This window comes from Rhinopithecus bieti, unplaced genomic scaffold, assembly GCF_001698545.2.
Source record: "Rhinopithecus bieti isolate Rb0 unplaced genomic scaffold, ASM169854v2 scaffold_18295, whole genome shotgun sequence".
Taxonomy (NCBI): domain Eukaryota; kingdom Metazoa; phylum Chordata; class Mammalia; order Primates; family Cercopithecidae; genus Rhinopithecus; species Rhinopithecus bieti.
In genome coordinates, this window is record NW_016809135.1 from 705,905 (window position 1) to 733,809 (window position 27,905).

A 27,905-nucleotide genomic window follows, 5' to 3' on the forward strand; every position below is an offset into this window, starting at 1 on the left:
ATTTGCCTTTAGAAAGGAGGCGTTTTGAGAGGCAATTTTGGAACCAGTAAACCTTTTAGAAGCCTTTGTCTACCAAACAGGAAATGCATTCCATTGTTTCTGAGATATGTGTGATCCCTCCTTTTCCAATGTGCCCCATAAATGAACAGTTGTATCCAGCTCAAAACTCCTCACTGTTGTGAACCTAGAAATTAAAAAGTTTTTTTTAAAAAAATGTTTTAACTCATCCCACTGCCACTTTAAATGGTCTCTAGCAAGGTACATTCATTTCTCTAGAAAACCACAGATTTGGGGTCCATAATTTCTGAACATATTATTGGCTTGTGTTCTGGACAGAGGACTCCCAGACTCCTTAGATGCTGATGAACGTGTCCTACCCTGTCCCTCTAAAATTTTACCTACCTGAAGCCTCCAACTGAACCCAGTCCAGTTCCCACTGAACACCCAGTTCAACCTCTGGGTCCAGTCAAAAATAAAATTACTCCTGTAATCCCAATACTTTGAGAGGCTGAGGCAGGAGGATCACTTAAACCCAGGAGTTCAAGGCCAGTCTGGGCAACATAGCAAGGCCTCCATGTCTACGAAAAAATATGTTTTAAAAAAATTACCCAGGCATGGTGGCATGTACCTGTAGTCCCAGCTACTCTGGAGGCTTAGATGGGAGGATTGCTTTGAACCCTGCTTTGTTCAAGGCTGCAGTGAGCCATGATCACACCCTTGTACTCCAGCCTGGGTGACAAAGTGAGATCCTGTCTCGAAATAAATAAATTAATTAATTAAAATAGAACAGCTCAGATGGACACAGTGGCTTATGCCTGTAATCCCAGCATTTTAGGAGGCTGAGGTGGACGGATCACTTGAGGTCAGGAGTTCCAAACCAGCCTGGCCAACACGTAGAAACCCTGTCTCTACTAAAGTACAAATATTAGCTGGGCATGGTGGCGTGTGCCTGTAATCCCAGCTACTTAGGAGGCTGAGACACAAGAACTGCTTGCATCCAGGGGGCAGAGGTTGCAGTGAGCTAGATCACACCACTGCACTGCACCCTGGGCAACAGAGCAAGACTCCATATCAGATAAAATAAAATAAAATAAAATAAATAAAATTACTCAAACTTGGAGAACTCAGGACACAAACTGTGGAGATCAAAATCCAAGAGATACTCACTCAGGACCTCCAGATGCAGAGAGAAAGCAGTGAGCATGGTGTGCTCAGCAGGAACCTCATGCCTGCTTCCTTGATGCTCCTGGGGGTTGCTGGGTGTCTTAGTCCATTTTGTGTTGCTAAAACAAAATTCCACAGACTGAATAATTTATAAAGAACAGAGATTTATTTCTCATAGTTGTGGAGGCTGGGAAGTCCGAAGTCAAAGGGCCTGCATCTGACAAGGGCCTTCTTGAGCTGAACTCATCCTTTTTTCAGGAACCCACTCTCCTGATAACTAGCCCACTCTGCCTATAACAGCATTACCCCATAGATGAGGGCAAGCCCTCGTGACCTAACAATCACCTCTTAAAGGTCTTCCCTCTCAACACCACTGCTTTAGGAATTAAGTTCACAACATACAAACTGTCGGGGACACATTCAAACTATAGCAGTGGGATGGGGGTGGTTGTCACCTTTGGATCCCTATTTTGACACCAAACTGCAAATGAAAAACCTGAAGCACAATAAAATTGTTAACTGTTTATTTGAATAAGAAGTAATTCATAAATTGGGTACACTGGACCAAAACGGGTTTAGTATTCCAATGACAAATCATCAGGGGCAAGTATTTTGGGGGTAAATTCAGAAGCAAAATTTAAAAATTATTTGATTATTTTTGCAATTACAAAATTGCCTTTTTTGTTGGAAAGTCCTTAGTTACATAATCATGTAAATTGGCTGCTTATGATTGGCTGAGGTTAAGTTTTCTGCCTAACATAAGCATGCACCAGAAATGACTCAAGTTAAGTTTTACCTATATTCACAGTTTTGACCCAAGTTAAGTTTCACTGATGTTCACAGCCTAAGCAAGGTTAAGGCTATTTTAAGGCCTAACTGGTTTTATTTACTCAGGAATTTTGTTTCTTTTCTTAGAGAGGGGGTCTCTACAGCTCACCGTAACCTCGAATTCCTGGGCTTAAGCCATCCTGCCTGAGCCTCCTTAGTAGCTAGGACTACAAGGGCATACCACCACACACAGCTAACTATATTGCCCAGGCTGGTTTCAAATTCCTGGCTTCAAGTGACCATCCCAGCTTAGCCTCCCAAAGCACTGGGACTACAGGTGTGAACCACAGCACCTGGCCTGCTCAGGAATTTTTTAGGCCCAATCTCCATTTATAATTTTGTTTTAACAAAGGTAATAATTCATGGAGGTTCTCCTGCATCTACTCCTTGATTCCAGACCCATATGTCTATGGGGAAATCAGTGTCATATTTTGGTCAAGACTCAAAGCCCATACCACGTCCTATAAAACCTACAACCTCAGTGTCTCAGGTTAGTGACCCCAATTGGTACCACTTTGGGAGGCCAAAGCAGGAGGATCACTTGAGCCCAGAAGTTTGAGACCAGCCTGGGCAACATAGTGAGACCCCATCTGTGTTTAACAGAAGAAGAAAAGACAAGACAAGACAAGAAAAGAAAAGAAAAAAGAAGTCTGGACACCAGCTCCACGTGGCGTCTCCTCTGATGTCCTGATTCTGATGTCCCTAACCCCTTCTTGTCCCTTCTGCCCCCCACCCTAGGGGTGGTAGCTGCTTTCTGTGCTTACTCTCTCTGGATTAGTTCAGTGTGCTACTTCTGCTCTTTCAGACAATGGGAAGTGAACTGTGGTGGGAATAAAAGCCAGGGTGTTTGACCCCCTCCCTCTCTGTCTCCAGGGGAGGCAATGGCTCCAGCATGGCTCCAATTGCTATCAGCCAGACCAGCTGTGATTCCAGCCTCCTTCAGGTGATCCCAGCCCTTGGCTCTGGTGATACCACCTCCTTCCCTTGACTCTGACCTAAGGATTGTAGGGTATTCTTTCTGCTGCTATTCTCTGAATGGCATCATCAGCTCCTGTTCAGCTCCTCATCTCCTCCATCCCCTGTGTAACTGGGAATCTCCTCTGTTTCACATACTTACAGTGGTATCTCTTATGTTGGTTAGGCCCTGACTGATACCAATATATTTCTTGATTGATTGAAGGCACTTACACAAATCCATACCCTACCCCCATTGTTGCCTGGAAAAAATTGTATTTCATGCTTCAAAGTTCAGCTTAAAAATTATTTTTTTTCTGAGGATTTTCTTATCTTCCACTCCCCACCTCATCTCACCTTATTCCCACCCATGAATTCATTGCTGTAACTCTGGGATCTCCTAGCACTTGGCTTCTAAAACATGTCCCATATAATTGTTTTTATGTCTCTCTTCAGCTAGAATAGGAGTTCCTTTGTTGTTTTTTTTAAGACAGGGTCTGTCTCTGTTACCCAGGCTGGAGTGCAGTGGTACAATCATAGCTCACTGCAGTCTCGATCTCCCGGGCTCAAGCAATGCTCCCACCTCAGTCTCCCAAGTAGCTGGAACTACAGGCACTCTTTAGTAGAGATGGGGTCTTGCTATACTGTCCAGGCTGGTCTCAAACTCCTGAGTTCAAGTGATCCTCCCGCCTCGGCCTCCTAAAGTGCTGGGATTACAGGCATAAACCACCACTCCTAGCCTATTTATTTATTTATTTATTTTTGAGTCAATGTCTTGCTCTGTTGGTCAGGTTGGAGTGTAATAGTGTGATCTCAGGTCACTGCAACCTCCACCACCCAGGTTCAAGCAATTTTCCCACCTCAGCCTCCCAAGTAGTTGGGACTACAGGCACGCGCCACCACGCCCAGCTAATTTTTGTATTTTTAGTAGAGACGGGGTTTCACCGTGTTAACCAAGCTGGTCTCAAACTCCTGACTTCAGGTGATCTACTCACCTCGGCCTCCCAAAGTACTGGGAGGCCACCAGGCCCGGCCTCTAGCCAATTTTTTAAATTGCTATTATTATTATTTTAGATGCAGGGTCTTATTCTGTTCCTCACTCTGGAGTGCAGTGGTGCAACTGGCATGATCATAGCTCAATGCATCCTCAAACTCCTGGGCTCCAACAATTAGGGTGGGAGTTTCCTGATGGCAAAAACTAAATTTTATTCATATAATTTCCTATTTATATATTTGACACACGCTAGATACTCAGTAAATGTTTACGGAATTAATGAAGGAGTAATATTGACTTCTTCTGTTTAGGACAAAAACAAGAGGCTAGGGAGAGGGTTGACTAGGGACTTAATTGCTTAATGGGTGTAGAGTTCCAGCTGGAGAAGAGGAAAATGTTCCAGAAATGGATGGTGGTGGCGGTTGCACAACAACGTGACTGTACTTAATGCCACCGAACTGTATACTTAAAAATGGTTAACATGGTAAATTTTTGTTGTATATATTTTACCACAATTTTAAAATAAACTAACAATTAAAATACCCTTTATTCTCAGCTTATAAAATGAAGTTCCACACCCTATGGATCCTCAATTCTACTTCAAGATCTGTGTTTTCAGAATATTCTCACACTTGCATACAGGGACGGAAGCAAGTCTGTGGGTTTCATCACAGTCTTACTTGCAATAGCAACAAAAGAGGTATGGGTAGGGGGAAAGGACAACCTAAATGTCTAGTTAGGAAAATGGCTACATTGTACCATTTCATACTATGGGATAGTATATACTATTCCAAAGGAATCTATGAAAGCAACATGGATAAATCACAGATAAATCTCACAAATACAGTATTATGTAAAAAATGAAGGCTGCAAATGATATTGACAGTATGATGCCATTTTGAAAATCTTCTCTTTTTCTGAGATGGAGTGTTGCTCTATTGCCCAGGCTAGAGTACAGTGGTGCGATCTTGGCTCATTACAACCTCCACCTCCCGAGTTCAAGTGATTCTCCTGCCTCAGCCTCCCAAGTAGCCGGGACTACAGGTGTGCACCACCAAGCCTGGCTAATTTTTTGTATTTTTAGTAGAGAAGGGGTTTCACCATGTTGGCCAGGCTGGTCTCGAACTCCTGACCTCAAGTGATTCACCTGCCTCAGCCTCCCAAAGTGCTGGGATTATAGGAGTGAACCACATGCCCAGCCAGATTTTGTAAGTCTTTAAAATAAGCAAAACAAAGTATTATTTATGGCAGCATTCATATCCATAGTAAAAATATGAAAACATGCAACTTCAGGTTAGTGGTTTGCCCATGGAGAGGGATCTGAAAGGGATGAGTGTATTGGGTTTTAACAGTGCCTTTAATATTTTATTTCCTACAAAAAGAAGTAGGAAGTAAATATGGCAAATATTACACATTTGTTCAATCAAGTGAATGAACAATAGATGGGGGGGTCAATTATATTTTTCTGTACTTCTTTGTATTCTTGAAATATTTCGTAATTGAAATCTAAAAATTAAATTAAGTTGATAAAATAAAGGTCGGATTCCTTTGTGACACACACACTTTGACTAACCAGATTCTCACTACATAACAATCTGCCAGCCTTGCCCACTTACAGATGCACACTAGTCAATGTGAGATTCGAATATGCGGAAACACTTGCATTAGGATGATTTGGGCAATTAAAAATCTCACACTACACATGTGCATGTGCACACATGGACACACACCTGAACAAAACAACCAGCCATACAACCAAAAACCCAAGTGCCTGCTGTAAGATGGCAATAGAATAGAAATGGAATACTCTCTCGTTTGTATTAAGAATAAAACCAATTAGGTCACAGCTTGGAAGTAAAATCCTTCCACTAATGACAGCCTTTGCAAGTAAGATGGTTCCCCTGAGGCTGGTAACAATGCTGGCAGAAGAGCAGAGAAGGATGCTGATTTCACTTTGTCTGGCCCAAGAGCCCCTCCAGGGAGAGCCAAGCAAATGGCATTGTGGGGCTTAGTAAGAGGGTGAGATATGAAGGGAGGGAACCACCTGCCCAGGAGTTCCTGCAATTCACAGAGGAAACTTTGCCAAGGCCTCTAGTGCATGGAATCCCTAAAAATCTGCGGACCTAAGTGCCTCCCTACTGCAGAAATCGCTTTCACAGCTGCTCCTGTCAAACCTCCACTTAAACATTTCCAGAGTTGAGGCGCGACATTTCCAGAGTTGAGGCAGCCCATTCCATTATTGGACCGCTTTAGTTGTTGGAAGATTCCTATATTTTTTAAGAGAAATAATCAGATCTGAAACAGGAAGCACAATATATAATCACATTGTATAAAATGACCCTGAGTGTGTGAGAGTGTGCACGTGTGTTTGGGAGGTCACACGCCAAAATACTAACACTATGAGAGTTGGAATTACTGGTAACTTTTATTTTCTCTTTTTTGCCTGTCTGTATTTTCTAAAATGAACAAATTTACTTGGTAAAGTGGGAAAAGATCATATTATATATTGATTAGGATTAGTGGGAAGCCAGGGGTGGTGGCTCATGCCTGTAACCCCAGCACTCTGGGAGGCCAAGTTGGGAGGACCGCTTGAACCCAGGAGTTTGAGACCAGCCAGGGCAACATCGTAGGAACCCCGTATCGATGAAAAAAAAAAATTTAACTAACAGGGCATGGTTGTTGCATGCCTATAGTCCCACTATTAGGAAGCTGAGGTAGGAGGATCACTTGAGCCTGAGAGGTCAAGACTGCAGTTAGCCATGATCACACCACTGCATTCCAGCCTGGATGACAGAGAAAGACCCTGTTTAAAAAAAAAAAAAAAAAAAAAAGGCTGGTCACAGTGGCTCACACCTGTAATCCTAGCACTTTGGGAGGCCGAGGCGAGAGAATCACTTGAGATTAGGAGTTCGAAACCAGCCTGACCAACATGGTAAAACCCCATCTCTACTAAAAATACAAAAAAAGTAGCCGGGTGTGTTGGCAGGCACCTGTAATCCCAGCTACTTGGGAGGCTGAGGCAGGAGAATTGCTTGAACCCAGGAGGAGGAGGTTGCAGTGAGCCGAGATTGTACCACTGCACTCCAGCCTGGGCAACAGTCTTTTGAGACTCCATCTCAAAAGAAAGGAAAAAAAAAAAAAGATGAGTGAGAGATAAAATATTTTTCCTCTCACAAAGGGGAGATAAATCCTTTCATATTTTGCACCCATTGGTCCCAGTTCTGTTGGATCCACCCTCAAGTGGGCAGTGGTCCCAGATGGGGCAGCCAGTCAAAGGCCAGGCCAGAACTTTCTATGCTGCTGGTTCAGCCTGAACACATGCCACCCAATATAAGAGGAAGGAAGCTTTTCAGCAGCTATGGTAAACTTAAGCACGTCCACACTTCACTGAATTAAGAAAACCAATTTCTTCTCAGAAAAGGGGGTGCTCAGCTGTCATATTCTAATCAGTACTTTCCAGAAATGCAATGAATTGAAAGCCAGTTTAGCTAAAGACAGGTTAGTGGGGAAATGTTTTGGTCTGAGTAATGTAGGAAAGAAAATTTTAATCCCTGGCATTTGCGTAGCCCTTTGAGAGGAAACCTTTCACAGGCATGATCTTCTGTGACTTAAACCAGAATACTCTCTCCCCACACCACCCCAACCAAAACGCACAGTGCATCCAAAATATTGTATGGATATGCATATTCAGTTTACAGGGAAGAAGGGCCTCATTGCATCAGATTCTCCAAGGGGTTTGTTAAAGGGTTAGGGCCACTGGTCTGATAGATGCAGCTTAGAACTGGTTTTTAGCAAACTAGGTCTGGGTCCTCATCTGTTGAAAAGCAGTATTGGGTGGCATGATCTCTGTAACCTCTTCCAGCTCCTGCTGCCCCTCTCTTTGTTACACTCTCCAGGCACTTGGGAGTCAGAACTTATTTCCAGGGCCCAGAGGTGGCCCAACCTTCACCATCTATCACAGCCTGCCCCAGGACCTGTCATGGAGTGATGAGGACGTCTGCCTGCCTGGTGATGGGATTTGCAGCCAATAAAATCCTCCACCAGGCAAGAGGATTGTGAGACCTGTCTGGCTACAATTTCTTCTCCTTAGTCACTTTGACTGACTGCAGCCAATTGCCAGGGGAAATTTGAATCTGAATGCTGCTGCCTGTGAAATTAGCTTAGAAAAATATACAGGCTCTCTTCGACAATGGGCAATTCCAGCCCAATCTAAAGAGCCACAATTGGGGTGGGATAAAGACACACAAGCAGACACTGTCCAGTTCGGGAGAGTCTCAGGAAACCAGAGAGAGATTAACTTCTTACTGGAGGGAGCACGTTGCCCTGCAGAAGACGCAGTCACTCAGCTTAAAAAGGATGAATGGAGGCAGAAGAGACCAGAAGGGATGGGGGATAAGACAGAAAAACATTATTAAGCTCATCTGAAGAATACATTCAGGAAGTCATGGGTGTAAGCAAGAAAAGGGCAGCTTCAAGAACAGATGTGCAAGCACAGTTGTTGCAGCAAGGTGTGTATAGGATCAAAAGGCTGGAGGCAACCTACATGTGCATCCCTAGGAGACCGCTGAAACATACTGGGGAATACTATGTGGCCATTGAAAAGAATGTGGTAGAGGCCGGGCACCGTGGCTCACCATGGCTCATGCCTGTAATCCCAGCACTTTGGGATGCCAAGGTGGACGGGTCACTTGAGGTCAGGAGCTCAAGACCAGCCTAGCCAACATGGCAAAACTCTGTCTCTACTAAAAATACAAAAATTAGCCGGGTGTGGTGGCAGGCTCCTGTAGTCCTAGCTACTCGGGAGGCTGAGGCAGGGAGAACTGCTTGAACCTGGGAGGTGGAGGTTGCAGTGAGCCGAGATCAGGGTGACAGAGTGAGACTCCATCTCAAAAAAATAAAAAAAGAAAAAGAAAAAAAAGAATGTGGTAGATCAACGTGGACCGATATAGAAAAAAACTCCACTTTTTCTTTGCTTTGCTAAGAAAAAAGCAAGTCATAGAAAAGCATGTGACGTATGTGGAATATGTTACTCTTTATGCTTTTAAAGGGAAAATGCTTATAGATTTGTATTATCTCTCTGAAAGAATTCCCAAGAAACAGATCAGGAGTAAAAGGGAGACTTACTTTTCACCTTCTACCTTTCTAGACCTCTTGAATTATTTACTATGTGCCTATATTCCTGTTTGAAAGTATAAATAAGTGAATAATGTTAAAAAAGGAGAAGGGGGGTGGAAAGCGGTAGTTGCTGCCCTCCCTCCAAAGTCAGCTCTGCCACGGAGCCATCTTCCCTTTCCAGCTGGGATGGTTAACTTCATGTGCCAACTTGGTGAGCCACAGTACCCAGATAGTTGATCATTATTCCAGATGTTTCTTCGAAGGTTTTTTTTGTTTTGTTTTGTTTTGTTTTGTTTTGTTTGTTTTAAATGGAATTTCACTATTGTTGCTCAGGCTGGAGTGCAATGGTGCAATCTTGGCTTACTGCATCCTCCACCTCCCGTGTTCAAGCAATTCTCCTGCCTCAGCCTCCCAAGTAGCTGGGATAACAGGCATGTGCCACTACGCCCAGCTAATTTTTTTGTTTTCTTAAGCATTTTTAGTAAAGACAGGGTTTCACCATGTTGCCCAGGCTGGTCTTGAATTCCTGACCTCAAGTGATCCACCCACCTCTACCTCCCAAAGTGCTGCAACTACAGGCATGAGCCACTCCACCTGGCCGAAGGTGTTTTTTAAATGAGATTAAATGTAAATCAATAGGCTTTGAGTAAATTAGATGACCCATTGAATGGCTGGGCCTCATCCAATCAGTTGAAAGCCTGCATAGAAAAGAATTCCTTCCTGCTCAGAGGCAAGAATATATATACTCTGTTGATTCTCTTGATCTGGAGAGAACTGACACTGGGGCTTGAGAGAATCTCTGAGCCCAGGCTTGTGCATAGGCTCAGGTGAGGCGGCCTTTGCTACCTGCTGGGGAAAGGTTGGGGTCTGAGAATCATTCACGTGGAGACTGGATATTGACCTCACTCTGGGGTCAGAACTGGGAGGAAGGTGGGTCTGGCCAGGCCTCTCCCTGCATGTGAGGCAAGCCCACCCGCAGTTCTCCCATGAACACTCTGAATACTCCCCAAGCATGAAATGGAAGCTCCATTTGCTTCCTTGTGGCCCTTCCTCACAATCTTTCTTTTCTGTTTCCTCTCTTGCTCTCCAAGTCCTTTCCCTTCCATGTCTTCTTTGTGAACAAGGTTACACCAATAAGGCAAAAATAAAGATGTTGCTATGTTGCTGTTTCCTCCCTGGCTACGAGCCTGCTGTTCGCCTCAGTTCAGTTATTCCTCATGGCTTCCAGCGCCAGCAAGTTCTGCTGAGCAGAAAAGACAGTCAATCAGCTGGTTACTTTGTCTCAAAGACCCAAATAGTAAGTTTGACCATTGTCCTCTGCTTTCATTGACCAAATAAAACCAGGTGATTCAAGTCCAAATGATTGAAAATGGCATGTATATGCTGGGTGTGGTGGCTCATGCCTGTAATCCCAGCACTTTGGGAGGCTGAGGCAAGCGAATCATTTGAGGTCAGGAGTTTGAAACCAGCCTGGCCACCACGGTGAAACCCCATCTCTACTAAAAATACAAAAATTAGCCGGGTGCGGTGCCATGTTCCTATAATCCCAGCTACTTGGGTGACTGAGGCAGGAGAATCGCTTGAACCTAGGAGGCAGAGGTTGCAGTGAATCGAGATCACACCACTGCACTCCAGCCTGGGTAACAGAGCAAGACTCCATCTCAAAAAAAAAGAAAAGAAAAAAAAAGAAAATGACTTGTACAGATACCCTGTTTTTTCTCCCTTCCCAACTCATGATACACTGCGTTATTCATTCACACTGTGTTATCCATTCCTTATTCCACCATGAAATACGGCATAAAATAATCTCAGACCTTGTATTGGGTGGTCCCTTTACACTAAGCCTCCTTCCCCGTATTCCAGATTCAATTAAGTAGTCAATCCAGAAAGACATACTGAACTCAGTTATGATGAAGGCAGCACACTAGCCACTGAAAAGGTTCAAAAGGGCAGAAAAAGAGCTTATGGACAAGACAAGTGGATACAGCGCAACACATAAATAGATCATAATAAACAAAGCAGTATAAGGCTAAAGAAGTGACAGATCATAGGAGAGCAGTCACTGTGGGCTGGAGTGTCTCAGAAGGCTCTGGCCTTGAAGATACATAGGAGGGCATTGAAAATAGACAAAAGTTAAAAAAATAATCCTGCTTTACCTTCTGTTACATCATTTAATCCCTACAGCTACCCAGCAGGGGAGGTGGTTCAGAAAAATCTTCCCATTGTCAGGCGGGTTCAGTTCAAGGAAACCAAATGTTTCCTGCCACACACCAGGAAGGGATGTTCAAAGAGGCCAGTTGCTTTCACCGATGTTGTGGAGCATGTCAATGCCAGAATCAGGGCTGGAGCCAGGTTTCCAAACTCCATAGTTGGTGCTCTGGTCATTGAATGAGAAAAATGGACAAGGATTTCCAGGCGAGGGCATTCAGGCAGAAAGGCCCAGAGGCACAAGGGAGAGGAGCCAAGAAAAGTGGGCACCCATTCTCATTCTCACAGGACATGTATGCACACACACACATGCACGCTCCGTTTCCTCAAATTACACTTCTGCCTGAGAGAGTATGAACAAGCAAAGCCTTATGCACACATCAACTACACCAGGATTCAAGAGGACAGCTTGACCTCTAGGTCCTTGCCCCCCATATGAATCGAGCTCCAAATTCATTCAGCAGGATTAATATGATGAGAGAAAAGCTTGCATTTGAGGTCGGGCATGGTGGCTCATGCCCATAATCCCAGCACTTTGGGAGACCAGGGTGGGCAAATCACTTGAGGTTAGGAGTTCGAGACCAGCCTGGCCAACATGGCGAAGCCCCATCTCTACTAAGAAATACAAAAATTAACCGAGCGTGGTGGTGCCCATCTGTAATCCCAGCTATGTGGTAGGCTGAGGCAGGAGAATCACTTGAACTTGGGAGGCAGAGCTTGCAGTAGCCGAGATTATGCCACTGCACTCCAGCCTGGGCAACAGAGCAAGACTCAGTCTCATAAATAAATAAATAAGCTTGCATTTGAGTTTGTCTGACTTTATGTCAGAAACTTATAGAGGAAGTAATAGTATAATAACTCTATTCAGCCAAATAAGTAAGTGGAGCTTTATCATCCATGCAAAGTTATGCGCATTGTCCCAGAGCTGATAGTTTTAGCCACACAAAAGAGAATTATCACCAGGACAAGGAATTTGTTCTAGGAGCAATAAATTGTGGGGTGAGTTATTCACTTCAGCTCATTGGTCTGGGCCTTCGAAATGGACAAGACTCCATCATCAGGTGACCAGCCTAGATACTCTATCACTGGGAGCTGTTACAAGCCCGGCTGATGTGAACAGAAAAGGAATGAGTGGACCTACCAAGGGATACCAGACAGTGGCCTCCACTTTCTCTACCCGGGTCGGCCAGTATTCTTATCGGCACAGTCAGGATAATAAAACTCCAGGTTTATTTGGATCCCTCAGGGGACACTGCCACGTGGAAACAACTGCAGCTGTCATCTTGGACTTTACCCCCCAGTAGACTCAGTGGGGAAAGGGGGGAACATTCTGGGGACCTCTGTAGAGGGGCTTCAGACCTGGATAGATTTCCAAGCAGGGTAAAGTTCAACTTCCTCCAGGATATTTCCTTCAGCTGCTGCTGGGTTTTGCAATGTCCTCCCTTCATATTATCTAGAAATCCAGACCCTGTCCTTTTTTTTTTTTGAGTTTTGAAACGAACTCTCCCTCTTGCCCAGGCTGGAGTACAGTGGCATGATCTCGGCTCACTGCAACCTCTGTCTCCTGGGTTCAAGCAATTCTCCCTGTCTCAGCCTCCCGAGTAGCTGGGATTACAGGTGCCCACCACCACACCCAGCTAATTTTTGTATTTTTAGTAGAAATTGGATTTTTTTTGTCATGTTGGCCAGGCTGGTCTTGAACTCCTGACCTCAGGTGATCTGCCCACCTCAGCCTCCCAAAGTGCTGGAATTACAGGCATGAGTCACCGCACCTGGCCTGGATTGTCCTTTGTTTTTGTTTTGTTTTTTCTTTTTCATTGTTTTTTGAGACACAGTCTCACTCTGCGGTGGCACGATCTCGGCTCACTGCAACCTCTGCCTCCCAGGTTCAAGTGATTCTCCCGCCTCAGCCTCCAGAGTAACTGCGATTACAAGTGCATGCCACCATGCCTGGCTAATTTTGTATTTTTAGTAGAGACAGGATTTCACCATGTTGGCCAGGCTGGTCTTGAACCCCTGACCTCAAGTGATCCACCCGCCTTGGCCTCCCAAAGTGCTAGTATTACAGGCATGAGCCACCATACCTAGCCCGGATTGTCCTTTGAATCGGTTTTAACACCTTGCCAATTTTCTCTTTAATTAGTTAAATATAATCTTTTTTTTTTTTTTTTTTTTTGAGACAGGGTCTCACTCTGGTGCCCAGGCTGGAGTGCAGTGGTGTGATCATGGCTCACTGCAGCCTTGATTTCCAGGCTCAGCAATTCTCTCACCTTGGCCTCCAGAGTAGTTGGAACCACAAGCATAAGCCACCAAACCTGGCTATTTTTTTATTATTATTATTTTTTGTAATAATGGGATCTCACTACGTTGCCCAGGCTAGTCTCCAACTCCTAGGCTTAAGCGATCCTCCTGCCTTGGCCTACCAAAGTGCTGGGGTTACAGGCATAAACCACCATGCCCAGCAAAATCTTATCATGTATTCACTTTTCAAAAAAATCTACTCCCGGCTGAGCGCAGTGGCTCACGTCTGTAATCCCAGCGCTTTGGGAGGCTGAGGCAGGTGGATCAGTCAGGAGTTCAAGACCAGCTTGGCCAACATGGTGAAACCCCGTCTCTACTAAAAATACAAAAACTAGCCAGGCGTGGTAGCAGGCGCCTATAATCCCAGCTACTCAGGAGGCTGAGGCAAGAGAATCTCTTGAACCCAGGAGGCGGAAGTTGCAGAGAGCCGAGATCATGCCACTGCACTTCAGCCTGGGAGACAGAGTGAGATTCCTTCTCAAAAAAAAAAAAAAAAAAAAGTCTACTCCTGATAATTTCCACCTATTGGATTTAGTTCTGCTCTGACCCTCATCCATGCGGTGATTCAAGTCCCAGAAGACTGTCAACGTGGATCCCACCCCAGGGTCTTTTCTGTTCCAGGCCAAACATTCCCAATCTACCTAGCAATACACTAATTACAAGCTGCAAATCAGACAGGCCTGGTTTGGAATCCCTTGTCTACAACTTTATACCTAAGTACCCTTGGCAAGTTACTCAGTATTGCTTATCTCCATTTCCCTCACCTGTGTAAAGGGAATAGAAATGCCCATTCCAAGCTGGGCGTGGTGGCTCATGCCTGTAATCCCAGCTCTCCGGGTGGCTGAGGCAGGCAGATCACTTGAGGTCAGGAATTCAAGACCAACCTGGCTAACATGCAGAAACCCCCTCTCTACCAAAAAATACAAAAACTGGGCTGGGCACGGTGGCTCATGCCTGTAATCCCAGCACTTGGGGAGACCAAGGTGGGAAGATCATTTGAAGTCAGGAATTTGAGACCAGCCTGGCCAACATGGTGAAACCCCATCTCTACTAAAAAATACAAAAATTAGATCGGGCGTAGTGGCTCATGCCTGTAATCCCAGCACTTTGGCAGACTGAGGCGGGTGAATCACGAGGTCAAGAGATCAAGACCACACTGGCCAACGTGGTGAAACCTCGTCTCTACTAAAAATACAAACATTAGCTGGGTGTGGTGGCACACACCTGTAGTCCCAGCTTCTCGGGAGGCTGAGGCAGGAAAATCACTTGAACCCAGGAGGCAGAGGTTGCAGTGAGCCGAGATCGTGCTGCTGTACTCCAGCCTGGTGACTGAGCGAGACTTCGTCTCATAAATAAATAAATAAATAAGCCAGCATGGTGGCGGGCACCTTTAATCCCAGGTACTTGGAACATTGAGGCAGGAGAATCGCTTGAACCCAGGGAGGCAGAGGTTCTAGTGAGCTGAGATCATGCCACTGCACTCCAGCCAGTGCGACAGAGTGAGACTCCATCCCCCCCCCCAAAAAAAGTATATATACACAAAAAATTGAGGCCAAGGCAAAAGAATCACTTGCACCTGGGAGGCAGCAGTTGCAGAGAGCTGAGATGGCACTGCTGCACTTCAGCCTGGGTGACAGAGTGAAACTCTGTCTTAAAAGAAAAAAATTGCCCACCCCAGAGACACTATGTCAGACAGACTCCAGGATGGCCCCTGCAGCATTCACCTGCTGGTACTCATTCTCTTGTGCCACCCTGGGGAGCAAGAACAGGGTGCTACACGCATCCTTTGCCCACAAAAATAATGGGGAAAAGCTTCTTCCGACGCTGAACTGGTGCCATCTAGTGGCCCATGGTGTCCCTCAGCCACTCCACCACACAAATGTGTCCTTCAAATGAAGTTTTTGTGAATAGTAGTATTCAGGGCTTCTTTCTGGACTGACCCTTGGCAATATCCAAGACAGGTTTCCCCATAATTTTGGTATCTCTTTTCTGAAATTCTCTCCCATGGCAGGCAGGTGTAATGGAAAGAAAGCAAATGGTGTCAGGCTCACCTAGCTCTACGCATAATGCATCCCCAACCACTTACTGGCTGTAGGACCTTGGGCAAACTACCAAACTTCCCTGAGCCCCAAGTTCATCCTCTGTAAAACGTGGGTAGCACAATCCTCCTTACAAAGCTCTTCTGGGGAATATGTGGAAGGAACCATACCCAGTGCTCAGCATACAAGTAGATGCTCGCTAAATAATTAGCTGTATTTTCATTTCATGTCTTCCCCTTTATCATAGTTCCATCCTATCTTCTCTCTGGGCTCCAGAATTACTTTCCATTACCTAAAATATTCATTGACACTAAGAAGTGTGAGACTGGGCCGGGCGCGGTGGCTCAAGCCTGTAATCCCAGCACTTTGGGAGGCCGAGACGGGCGGATCACGAGGTCAGGAGATCGAGACCATCCTGGCTAACACGGTGAAACCCCGTCTCTACTAAAATACAAAACTAGCCGGGCGAAGTGGCGGGCGCCTGTAGTCCCAGCTAATCGGGAGGCTGAGGCAGAAGAATGGCGTAAACCCGGGAGGCGGAGCTTGCAGTGAGCTGAGATCCGGCCACTGCACTCCAGTCCGGGCTACTGCACTCCAGTCCGGGCGACAGAGCGAGACTCCGCCTCAAAAAAAAAAAAAAAAAAAAAAAAAAAAGAAGTGTGAGACTGAATGTATAACTCTCCCCAGGAACACAAAGGATTCACCCCAGGAGGCCTGGGGTTCCATCCTGCTCCAGCTCTGCCATTTACTGGGTTAGTTTACCTTTCTTGTAACCAAAAAAAAAAAAAAAAAAAAAAAAAAACTGCGTTGTAAAGATTATTTGATTTAATGAATGCGAAAGTAACTCACATAAAACAAGCATTCAGGCCAGGAGCTGTGGCTCACGCCTGTAATCCCAGCACTTTGGGGTTCCAGCACAAGGAGGGTGAATCACTTGAAGTCAGGAATTCAAAACCAGTCTGGCCAATATGGCAAAACCCTGTTTCTACTAAAAAAAAAAAAATATATATATATACACACACACACACACACAAATTAGCCGGGCATGCTGGCGTGCTTTTGTAATTCCAGCTACTTGGGAGGCTGAGGCACTAGAATCACTTGAACCTGGGAGGTGGAGATTGCAGCGAGCCAAGATCTTGCCACTGCACTCCAGACTGGGAGACAGAGTGAGACTCTGTCTCAAAAAAAAGAAAAGCATTCAATAAAGATTAATATTCATTCCAGAAACAGATGAATTTTACAAGAGGAAAGATGGAAGGAGGCAACGCTAACATAATTAGTCACTGGTGGAATTTTAGACATGAAGTCATCCAGGCACAAATTGTATCTAATTGCATTGCCAACTCTACATAGGCATGTTAATCCCAGTCTCATTGTCCACTTCAAGTTTTTAGAAGAGTATTTGTCACTGGATATGTTGAACAAATCAACTCTTTAATAATTGTTAGTATAAAGGAGTTAGCACGTTGAAAAGAAATGGGACTAACATGGTGAAGAGGAGGATGAGGAAGCAGCTGACTGCACATACAGACAATGCTCACGCAGCTGAACCATCATTTATTGCCAGGGCATAGTGGTTGCTCCTTACTCTGTCCATCATCCAGGGTCCCAGCTGGAAACAGAATTCGCCAAGGGTAGCTCAAGTGAAAAAACCCTAATGAAGGGACTCCCAGTAGAGGCATAGATAGAGTTAAGGGAGGAAACAAACAAAGACTGCTCACTTCCCCTTGGATAGAGGAGGAAAGGAGAAGATGGAGCTACTAGAGCCCAGTGAGACCTGAAGTCACGGAGGAGGACCACCATTGGGAGCGGGGATCACAGAGGAAACAACTAGCATCAGATTCTCCACAGCAAGCAAGAGACAGCCCTGGACTTTGGGGATTTTTGTCTGTAGAATTTTCCCTTGTGTGTATGATTAATTTAACTATTAAAATAAATTTTTAATTAACACATAATAATTGTACATATTTATGGGGTACATAATGATGTTTTAATACACATCATGTATGTATAGTGATCAGACAGATCAAGGTGATTCATATACCCATCATCTCAAGCATTTATCATTTCCTTGTGTTGGGAACATTCAATATCCTCCTTCTAGCTATTATTGTTAACTATGTCATCCTACAGTGGTAGAGAACATTAAACCTTATTCCTCTTATCTAGCTGTAATTTTGTATCCTTTAGCAAATCTCTCCCTATCCTTCCCTTTCCCTACCCTTCCAGCTTCTAGTATCCTCTGTTCTACTTTTTACTTCTATGAGATAAACTTTTTTTTAGCTTCCACACATAATGTGCAGGGTTTAACCTGCTGTTCTGGCTTTTTTTTTTTTTTTTTTTAGATGGAGTTTTGCTCTTGTCACCCAGGCTGGAGTGCAATGGTACAATCTCAGCCCACCGCAACATCCCCCTCCTGGGTTCAAGCAATTCTCCTGCCTCAGCCTCCTGAGTAGCTGGGATTACAGGTGCCCACCACCATGACCAGTTACTTTTTGTATTTTTAGTAGAGATGGGGTTTCAACATGTTGGCCAGGCTGGTCTTGAACTCCTGACCTCAGGTGATCTGCCCGCCTTGGCCTCCCAAAGTGCTGGGATTACAGGCGTGAGCCACCGCACCCAGCATCTGCCTTATGTCACTTAACATAATGTCCTCCAGTTATATCCATGTTGCCTCAAATGACAGAATTTCATTCATTTTTATGGCTGAATAGTATTCCATTGTGTATTTATATCATAATTTCTTTATGCATTCATCTGTTGTTAAATACCTAGGTTGTTTCCATACCTTGGCTAGTGTGAATATTGCTGCAATAAACATGAGGATGCAGAGGTATCTTCAATATACTGATTTCCTTTCCTTTGGGTAAATGCCCAGTAGTGGAATTGCTGGATCATATGGTAGTTCTACTTGTAGTTTTTTAAGGACCCTCCATACAGTTCTCCACCGTGGCCATACTAGTTTACATTCCCAGCAGCAGTGCATAAGAATTCTCTTTTCTCTACATACTTGCTAGCATTTGTTAGCTTTTGTCTTTTTGATAATAGCAGTTCTAACTGGGAAGGGATGATACCTCATTGTGGTTTTAATTTGCATTTCCCTGATGATTAGTGATGTTGAGCATTTTTTCATATATGTATTTGCCATATGTACATCTTCTTTTGAGAAATGTCTATTCAGATCATTTGCCCATTTTTTAAATTGGATTGTTTTTGTTTTTGTTTTTTGCTGTTGAGATGTTTGAGTTCCTTGCATGTTCTGGATATTAATTCCCTGTTAGATAGTTTGAAAATACTTTCTCCCATTCTTTAGGTTGTCTTTTCACTGTGTTGAATGTTTTCATTGCTATGCAGAAGCTTTTTAGTTTGATATCATCCTATTTGTTTATTTTTGCTTTTTTTGCTTTTGTTGCTTTTGAGCTCTTATTCAAAAAATATTTTCCCAAGCCAATGTCCTAAAGTGTTTGTCCTATGTTTTCTCCTAGTAGTTTTGGTTTTTGTTCACTTATTTTTGTTTGTTTTGAGATGGAGTTGTGCTCTTTTGCCCAGGCTGGAGTGAAGTGGCGCAATCTCAGCTCACTGCAACCTCCGCCCCCCAGGTTCAAGTGATTCACCTGCCTCAGCCTCCCGAGTAGCTGGGATTACAGGCGCCCACCAACACACCTGGCTGATTTTTTGTATTTTTAGCAGAAATGGGGCTTCACCATGTTGGCCAGGCTGGTCTCGAACTCCTGAACTCAAGTGTGATCCACCCACCTCAGCCTCCCAAAGTGATAGGATTACAAGTGTGAGCCACTGCACCTGACCTTCTCCTAGTAGTTTTATAGTTTTAAATCTTACATTTAGGTCTTTGATGCATTTTCAGTTGGTTTTTGTATAGCGTGAGAGGTGGAGGTCTAGTTTAACTCTTCTGCATAAAAATAACCAGAATCATTTATTGAAGAGATCACCCTTTGCTCAATGAGTATTCTTGGCATCTTTGTCAAAAATCAGTTGGCTATAGTCATGTGAATTTACTTCTGGGTTCTCTATTCTGTTCCATTGGTTTATGTGTCTGTTTTTATGTCAGTACCATGCTGTTACTATAGCTTTGTACTATAAAGTCTTGTAGCATCATGCCTCCAGCTTTGTACTTTTTGCTCAGGATTCCTTTGGCTATACAGTCGTTTGTGGTTTGGTACAAATTTTAGGATTGTTTTTCTATTTCTGTGAAGAATGTCATCGGTATTTTGATAGAGATTTAGTTGAATCTGTAGATTGCTTTGGGTAGTATGGTTATTTTAACAACAGTTATTCCGACCTGTGAGCATGGGATGGCTTCCAATTTATTTATTTATATATTTTATTTTATTTTATTTATTTATTTTTCTTTTTTGAGGTAGAGTCTTGCTCCATTGCCCAGGCTGGAGTGTAGGGGCACAATCTTGGCTCACTGCAACCTCCGCCTCCCGGGTTCAAGCAATTCTTTTGCCTCAGCCCCCCAAGTAGCTAGGATTAACAGGCATGCACCACCATGCCCGGCTAATTTTTTTGTATTTTTAGTAGAGATGGTTTCACCATGTTGGCCTGGCTGGTCTCAAACTCCTGACCTCAGGTGATCCACCCTCCTCAGCCTCCCAAAGTGCTGGGATTATAGGTGTGAGCCACCACACCAGGTGTCTTCCAATTCGTGTTCTCTTCCATTTCTTTCACTGGTGTTCTCTAGTTTGCCTAGCAGATACTTTCTTACTTCCTTGGTTAAATTTATTCTTAGGGGCTGGGCTTGGTGGCTCACACCTGTAATCCCAACACTTTGAGAGGCCAAGTTGGGCAGATCACTTGAGGTCAGGAGACCAGCCTGGCCAATACGGTGAAACTCCATCTCTACTAAAAAATACAAAAATTAGGTCAAGCGCAGTGGCTCACACTTGTAATCCCAGCACTTTGGGAGGCTGAGGCAGGTGAATCACAAGGTCAAGAGATCAAGACCATCCTGGCCAACATGGTGAAACCCTGTCTCTACTAAAAATACAAAAATCAGCCGGGCATGGTGGCAGGTGCCTGTAATCCCAGCTACTCAGGAGACTGAGGCAGGAGAATCACTTGAACCCAGGAGGCGGAGGTTGCAGTGAACAGAGATTGCAGCACAGCACCCCAGCCTGGGCAACAAGAGCAAAACTCCATCTCAAAAAAAGAAAAAATTATTCTTAGGGTTTGGGGTTTTTTTGGGGGCGGGATTGGGGTGTAACTATGGTAAATGGGATTATCTTCTAAATCTTTTTTCTTTTTTTTGAGATGGGAGTCTTGCTATGTTGCCTAAGCTGGTCTGAACCCCTGGGCGCAGCAATCTGCCTGCCTTAGCCTCCTAAGTAGCTGGGATTACAGACATACACCATTGTGCCATCTTGATTTCTTTTCTTGTTTGTGTCTAGAAATGCTACTTGTTTTTGAATATTGATTTCGTATCCTGCAACTTTATTAAATTCACTTATTAGTTCTGATAATTATTGAGTAGAGTCTTTATAGTTTTCTCTTTTTTTGAGACAGAGTCTTGCTCTGTTGCCCAGGCTGGAGTGCAGCAGTGTGATCTCAGCTCTCTGCAACGCCCACCTCCCAGGTTCAAGTGATTTTCCTACCTCAGCCTCCTGAGTAACTGGGATTACAGGGATAAGTCACCACGCCCAGCTAATTTTTTTGTATTTTTAGTAGAGACAGGGTTTCGCCATGTTGGCCAGTCTAGTCTCAAACTCCTGACCTCAAGTGATCCACTTTCCTCAACCTCCCAAAGTGCTGGGATTACAGGCATGAGCCACCTCATCCGGCCTGATTTTTCTCTATATAAAATCATGTCATCTGTAAACAGGGACAATTTTACTTCCTTCTTTTCAAATTGAATGTCCTTTTTTTTCTTTCTTTTGCCTAATTGCTCTGGCTAGGACTTCCAGTATTATGTTGTAATTCAATAAATATTTGTTGAGAACTTATTATAAACAAAAAATTATTCTAGGCACTGGAGGGAAAAAAGACGAGAACTATGTTTTCTGCCGGGCGCGGTGGCTCACACCTGTAATCCCAGCACTTTGGGAGGCCAAGGTGGGCGGATCACCTGAGCTCAGGAGCTCGAGACCAGCCTGGCCAACATGGCGCAACCCCCTCTCTACTAAAAATACAAAAATTAGCCGTGGTGGCATGAGCCTGTAATCCCAGCTACTGGGGAGCCTGAGGCAGGAGAATCATTGAAACCCAGGAGTCGGAGGTTGCAGTGAGTGGAGATCACGCCACTGCACTCCAGCCTGGGCGACAGAGCAAGACTCTGTCTCAAAAAAAAAAAGAACTATGTCTTCAGGAAGCTTACATTTTTTGAAAAAGAGATAGAAATTTAAGAAGAAAACTAATAAATGTGATAATTTCATTCAGTGAGATATGTTGTGAGGACAATAAAACAAGATTATATATCAGAGAGGAGCTCCATAGACTGTGTCAGGGAAGGAGTTGAGGCTTCAGTGACTGGAAGAAGCCAACATGTGAAGACCTAGCTGTAAATCATCTTACATGGAAGGAAGGGCAAAAGCAAAGGCATTAAGACAGGAATGAGTTAACTGTCTCCCTGAAGCAGCAAGGAGCCAGTGTGGCTGGAGCAAAGTCAGTGCAGAGGAAAAAGATAGGAAATGAGGGCCTGGAGCTAGATCAGCCTGCACAGCACAGTAAGCAGTTTGGACTTTATTGGGTGTGAAATGTGAAGTCTTTCAAAGGTTTTAACCTGGGAAGTGCTTTGGAGAGAAGTGAGGAGTGTTATATTATATAGTTTATATTTTTTAAAGATTACATTTTTCTAGTTATAGTTATTATAGTTCTAGAAACTATATTTTAGGAAAACCAAATCACCCCAGTTAATAAGAGAAAGCTTTTTACAAAGAATGCCAAGCTATTTCAGACTAAAGAAAAATAAACAGATTTGGCAACCAAACACAATGTCTTATTCTGAATTTGGCTCTTCGTCCAAAAAAAATTCCATAAAAGATACTGTTGGGATAATTGGCGGCAATTAAATATGGTCTCTAGATTAAATAATATTATTATAGTAAATGTTAAATTTCCTGATTCTAATAACTGATTACAAAAGAGAACAACCTGGCCGGGCACGGTGGCTCACGCCTGTAATCCCAACACTTTGGGAAGCCAAGGAGGGCAGATCACCTGAAGTCAGGAGTTCGAGACCAACCTGGCCAACATGGTGGAACCCCATCTCTACTAAAAATACAAAAATTAGCCGGATGTGGTGGTGGGAGCCTGTAATCCCAGCTACTCAGGGGGCTGAGGTAGGAGAATCGCTTGAACCCAGGAGGCGGAGCTTGTAGTGAGCCGAAATCACACCACTGCACTCCAGTGTGGGCGAAAGAGCAAGACTCTGTCTCAAAGAAAAGAAAAAAGAAAAGATTTGCTAACCCCTGTCTAGTCTCAAGGAGAGCAGACAGTCATTACCACATCCCAGTTGTCAACCTCAGCATTCCTCAGGATGGTTACCCAGGTATGTCTGCTGGAGGATACAATGTGGAGTAGACAACAGCATCTATAATGTACTCCAGCCAAAAATACCTAATTTGAATCCACCCAGTTAAAAGCTATGATACCACAAAGAAGCAACTAGACAAATCCAGAAGATGGTAAATTATGTAGATTCACTGGCTTGCCATCTTCAACAAGACTATCATGAAAACAGAAACTATGGAAGATTAAAAGAGATTCAAGAGAGCCGGGCATGGCGGCTCATGAGATCTCAGCACTATGGGAGGCCGAGGCAAGAAGATCACTTGAACTCAGGGCTTCAAGACCAGTCTGGGCAACATAGCGATACCTCTTCTCTACAAATAATTTAAAAATTAGCTGGGCATTGTGGCACGTGCCTGTAGTTCCAGCTACTCAGGAGGTTGAAGTGAAAGAGTTGCTTGAGCCCAGGAAATCGAGGCTGCAGTGAACAGTGATTGCACCACTGCACCTCCAGCCTGGGTGACAGAGTGAAACTCCATCTGAAAAAAAAAAAAAAAAAAAGAGGCTCAAGAAACAACAACCAGGCCTGGCGTGGTGTCTCATACCTGTAATCCCAGTACTTTGGAAGGCTGAAGGGGGTGGATCACTTGAGGTTGGGAGTTCGAGACCAGCCTGGCCAACATGGTGAAACCCCATCTCTACTAAAAACACAAAAATTAGCCGGGCATGTGGCAGGTACCTGTTATCCCAGGTACTCAGGAGGCTGAGGCAGGAGAATCACTTGAACCCTGGAGGCAGAGGTTGCGGTGAGCTGAGATTGCGCCACTACACTCCAGCCTGGGCAACAGCAAGCCCGTCTCAAAATGAAATAAAAGAAACAACAACCCGATGTCATGTGGGACCTAGATTGGGTCTTGCTTTGTTTCTGTTTTTTTGTTGTGACTGCTTTTGTTTGTCTGTTTGTTGAGACAGAGCCTTGCTCTGTTGCCCAGGCTGGAGTGTAGTGACATGATCTCAGCTCACTGCAACCTCTGTCTTCCAGCTTCAAGCAATTCACATGCCTCAGCCTCCAGAGTAGCTGGGACCACAGGTGTGTGCTACCATGCCCTGCTAATTTTTTCTATTTTTACTACAGACAGGGTTTCACCATGTTGGCCACGCTAGTTTTGAACTCCTGGTCTCAAGTGATCTGCCTGCCTCAGCTTCCCAAAGTGCTAGGATTACAGATGTGAGTCACCGTGCCTGGCGGGTCTTGCTTTGAACAAACCAACTAGAAAGGACATTTGGGGAACAACTGGGATAACTGAAATTGAGGTTAGGTATTAGAAGAAATGAAAATGTACCAACACGGTAAAATTGAGATTAACTGGAAAAAAATCAGATTATGAAATAGTATGTACAGTATAATTTCACCTGGTAAGTATATATATATATACATACATGAAGTATATATCTCACACTATGCTAGAAGGATATACATTGAAGGTTAATCTTTTGGAAATATAAGGATTTTATTTTCTTAATCTGCTTATCTGCTATATCTGACTTTCCACAAAACACATATAAATAATTTTAAATTTTTACTTGTTATTTATTTATTGTGATAGAGTCACTCTGTCACCCAGGCTGGAGTGCAATGGTATGAACTTGGCTCACTGCAACCTCTGCCTTCTGGGTTCAAGCGATTCTCCTGCCTCAGCCTCCCAAGCACCTGGAATTACAGGCACATACCACCATGCCCGGCTAATTTTTTTTCTTTTTCTTTTTTTTTTTTTTTTGAGACAGAGTCTTGCTCTGTCACCCAGACTGGAGTGCAGTGGCACGATCTTGGCTCACTACAACCTCTGCCTCCCAGGTTCAAGCCATTCTCCTGCCTCAGCCTCCCAAGTAGCTGGGACTACAGGCGTGTGCCACCACGCCTGGCTAATTTTTTGTATTTTTAGTAGAGAGAGACGGGGTTTCATCGTGTTAGCCAGGACGGTCTTGAGCTCCTGATCTCGTGATCCACCCGCCCAGGCCTCTCAAAGTGCTGGGATTACAGGCATGAGCCACCTTGCCCAGCAACTTTTTCTATTTTTAGTAAAGACAGGGTTTCACCATGTTGGCCGGGCTGATCTTGAACTCCTGGCCTCAAGTGATCTGCCCACCCTGGCCTCCCAAAGTGCTGGGAATACAAGCGTGAGCCACTGTGCCTGGCCAATTTTAAATTTTTAAATAAATAAATTGCTCTGGCTGCTCTAGATGGATTACACAGGCAATCAAGAGTGGAAGCCAGTTGTCTAGTTGATCAGCAATATGCTTTTCAGTATGTTTCCCAAGTCTAGGTGGAAGCCAGATTCTTGCTGGAAATGAGGCTTCTCCTTCATGGGAATCCCACATACATGGCCAAAGAGATCTTATGGCTGGGAGCACAAACTGGGTATGTTAAAGGGCTTGATATTCTCCAGGGTATTTTGTTGTCTAACAAAGCTGGTTAGAGATTTGCACAGGTCCACAGAGCTGCTCAGTAGAGGGAGGATCTGGAGGAGTGCTATCCAGCAGCCCAAAGGCAGGGCACCAGCCCTCTTTGAAGTTATACAAAGGCCCAGCCAGGGAAATCACAAGCACACACACATATCCAACATCAGTTAATGACAAGATGAGAAAGAAAATGTACTTTTAAATTTGATCTTAAAACAATTCACACCTCTTAAAAATTATGCAGAATAAGCTGGGTGTGGAGGCTCACACCTGTAATCCCAGCACTTTGGGAGGCTGAGGTGGGTGGATTACAAGGTGAGGAGTTTGAGACCAGCCTGGCCAATATGATGAAACTAAAAATACAAAAATTAGCCAGGCGTGGTGGCACGTGCCTGTAGTCCCAGCTGCTCAGGAGGTTGAGGCAGGAGAATTGCTTGAACCTGGGAGGCAGAGGTTGCAGTGAGCTGAGATGGTGCCACTGCACTCCAGCCTGGGCAACAGAGAGAGACTCTGTCTAAAAAAAGAAAAAATATATATATAATAATAATAAGCAAACTTTGCAGCTTGAGGAATTAAAGTGTCTCACAAACGGAATGAAATCCCTTAGGAAAGCCTAGTGAAGAAAAATGTCAGCTATTACCCTAACTCTGGGAGGTAAGGGAGAGACAGCCAGGCCGCAGAGAGGAGCAGCCAGCAGCCCAACGTCTGGAGAGGCGAATAAAAGGACTCCAGCCGCCTGAGTAAGGGATTACATTTTCTGATTGTTGCGAAAAGAATTCCCCTTTCCTAGCTAATAAGGCCAATTTCTAAGTGAAGCTCAAAACAGCATTGTATGGAAGGCTCAAAATGAGAAGAACAAAGTAAATCCCTGGTAAGGGATTAAGAGTTTCCTCTCCCCCCACCACCCTACCCTACTGCCTGCTCTCCTGGAGGCCCAGGAGCCAATCCTCTAAAGAGAATTCTACGAGGGGCAGGAAGAAGTGGATGATAATGCTGAAAGACAGAGCATTGAATATTCACTCATCTGAAAATCCCCAAAGACATTGCTTTCTAAGAAGATGGTCAGAGTAATCCATACTGGCCAACTGATTTAATGTGCCACACTGACAAACCCTTTCCTAAGAATTTATAACCTCAACTAAAAACAGTTGTTTGGACAAACTGTCAAACTCCTGCAGGGCCCACTTGACATCTGTCTTTGTCAGGTCAGTGAGGAGAATGGCTATTACTTTGAAAAGGCTAAGGGTTCTTGTGTCCTGCTGCTCCCAGGAGATCTGCAGAGTAAGAGAAGTCTCGAAGCCTCGGTGGTTACCATTAGGCAGAACCCAACAGAAGTCCTCGGGAGAGCCGTGTTTAAATTCAGCACTTGCCCAAGGCCGGCTAATCGCTTGAGGTCAGGAGTTGCAGACCAGCCTGGCCAACATGGCAAAACCTTGTCTCTACTAACAATACAAAAAATTAGCCGAGCATGGTGGCAAGCACCTGTAATTCTAGCTACTTGGGAGGCTGAGGCAGGAGAATGCTTGAACCCTGGAAGGGGAGGTTGCAGTAAGCCAAGATTACACCACTGCACTCCAGCCTGGGCGGCAGAGCAAGACTCCATCTTAAAAAATTAACTAATTAATTAATTAATTAATTAATTAATTCAGCGCTTGCTATGCCATTCCCACCTTCTTGGCCTTTGCCTGGATTTCTGCTACAGCTATCCTGGTGCTCTGCTTAGAATTCAATCCCGTGTTCCTGGCCTCACCAGTGTACCCAGCCTCAGCACCAGAATAGTCCTCCTCAACACAGTTTTCATTGGGTCCACCTTGATGAGTTCAGGCAGCACCGAACGCGGAACGTGATGTGGTGGATCAAGCCCTGAGAACAGAGCCAAAGCTGGGGCGAAGAGAGACAGCTGACCAAGAGACAGACTGCCTGGGGCAGGACAGGAGGGCAAGACTAGAACAGAGAGTACAAGATCATCCGGAAACATGGCGGCCTGGGTAAGAAGCCGGGAAGGCATGAAAATGTGCAGAACTGGCAGCAAGGACCGTGGCAAAGAGCACAGGATTCAAAGGTATTAATAGAACTAGGCTCACATCCTGGCTCTATCCCTTCTGAACCTCAGTTTTCTTATCTGTAAAATGACACATTAATACCTGCTGCAGTGCACACTGCGATGTGGTTCCCAGACACCTCCCAGGAATGAAGGATTCAGTGTCCCTCTGCTGAGAGTGCTTGGTTAGTCCTCTCTGAGGATTGGCTGAAGAAGACTGCCCCACCCAAGGTCACACCTTCTTCCTGGGGCCGCCCATAGCCAATGACTGAACAATAGGGGAGGAACAAATGCCCAGCCCTACCCACAACGTGAGGCAACTGCGGGAATC

The 27,905-nt window shown here is 44.5% G+C and overlaps 1 long non-coding RNA gene across 1 annotated transcript; it reads right to left on the reverse strand.

Moving 5' to 3' along the window:
• On the reverse strand, nt 1-27,798 carry LOC108539749 (uncharacterized). The gene is made up of 3 exons (XR_001888471.1): nt 27,678-27,798; nt 1,168-1,283; nt 1-184 (listed from the first exon to the last, which is right to left on the reverse strand). It is a non-coding gene; the product is annotated as an uncharacterized LOC108539749 (long non-coding RNA).
• Nucleotides 27,799-27,905: the final 107 nt, after the last annotated feature.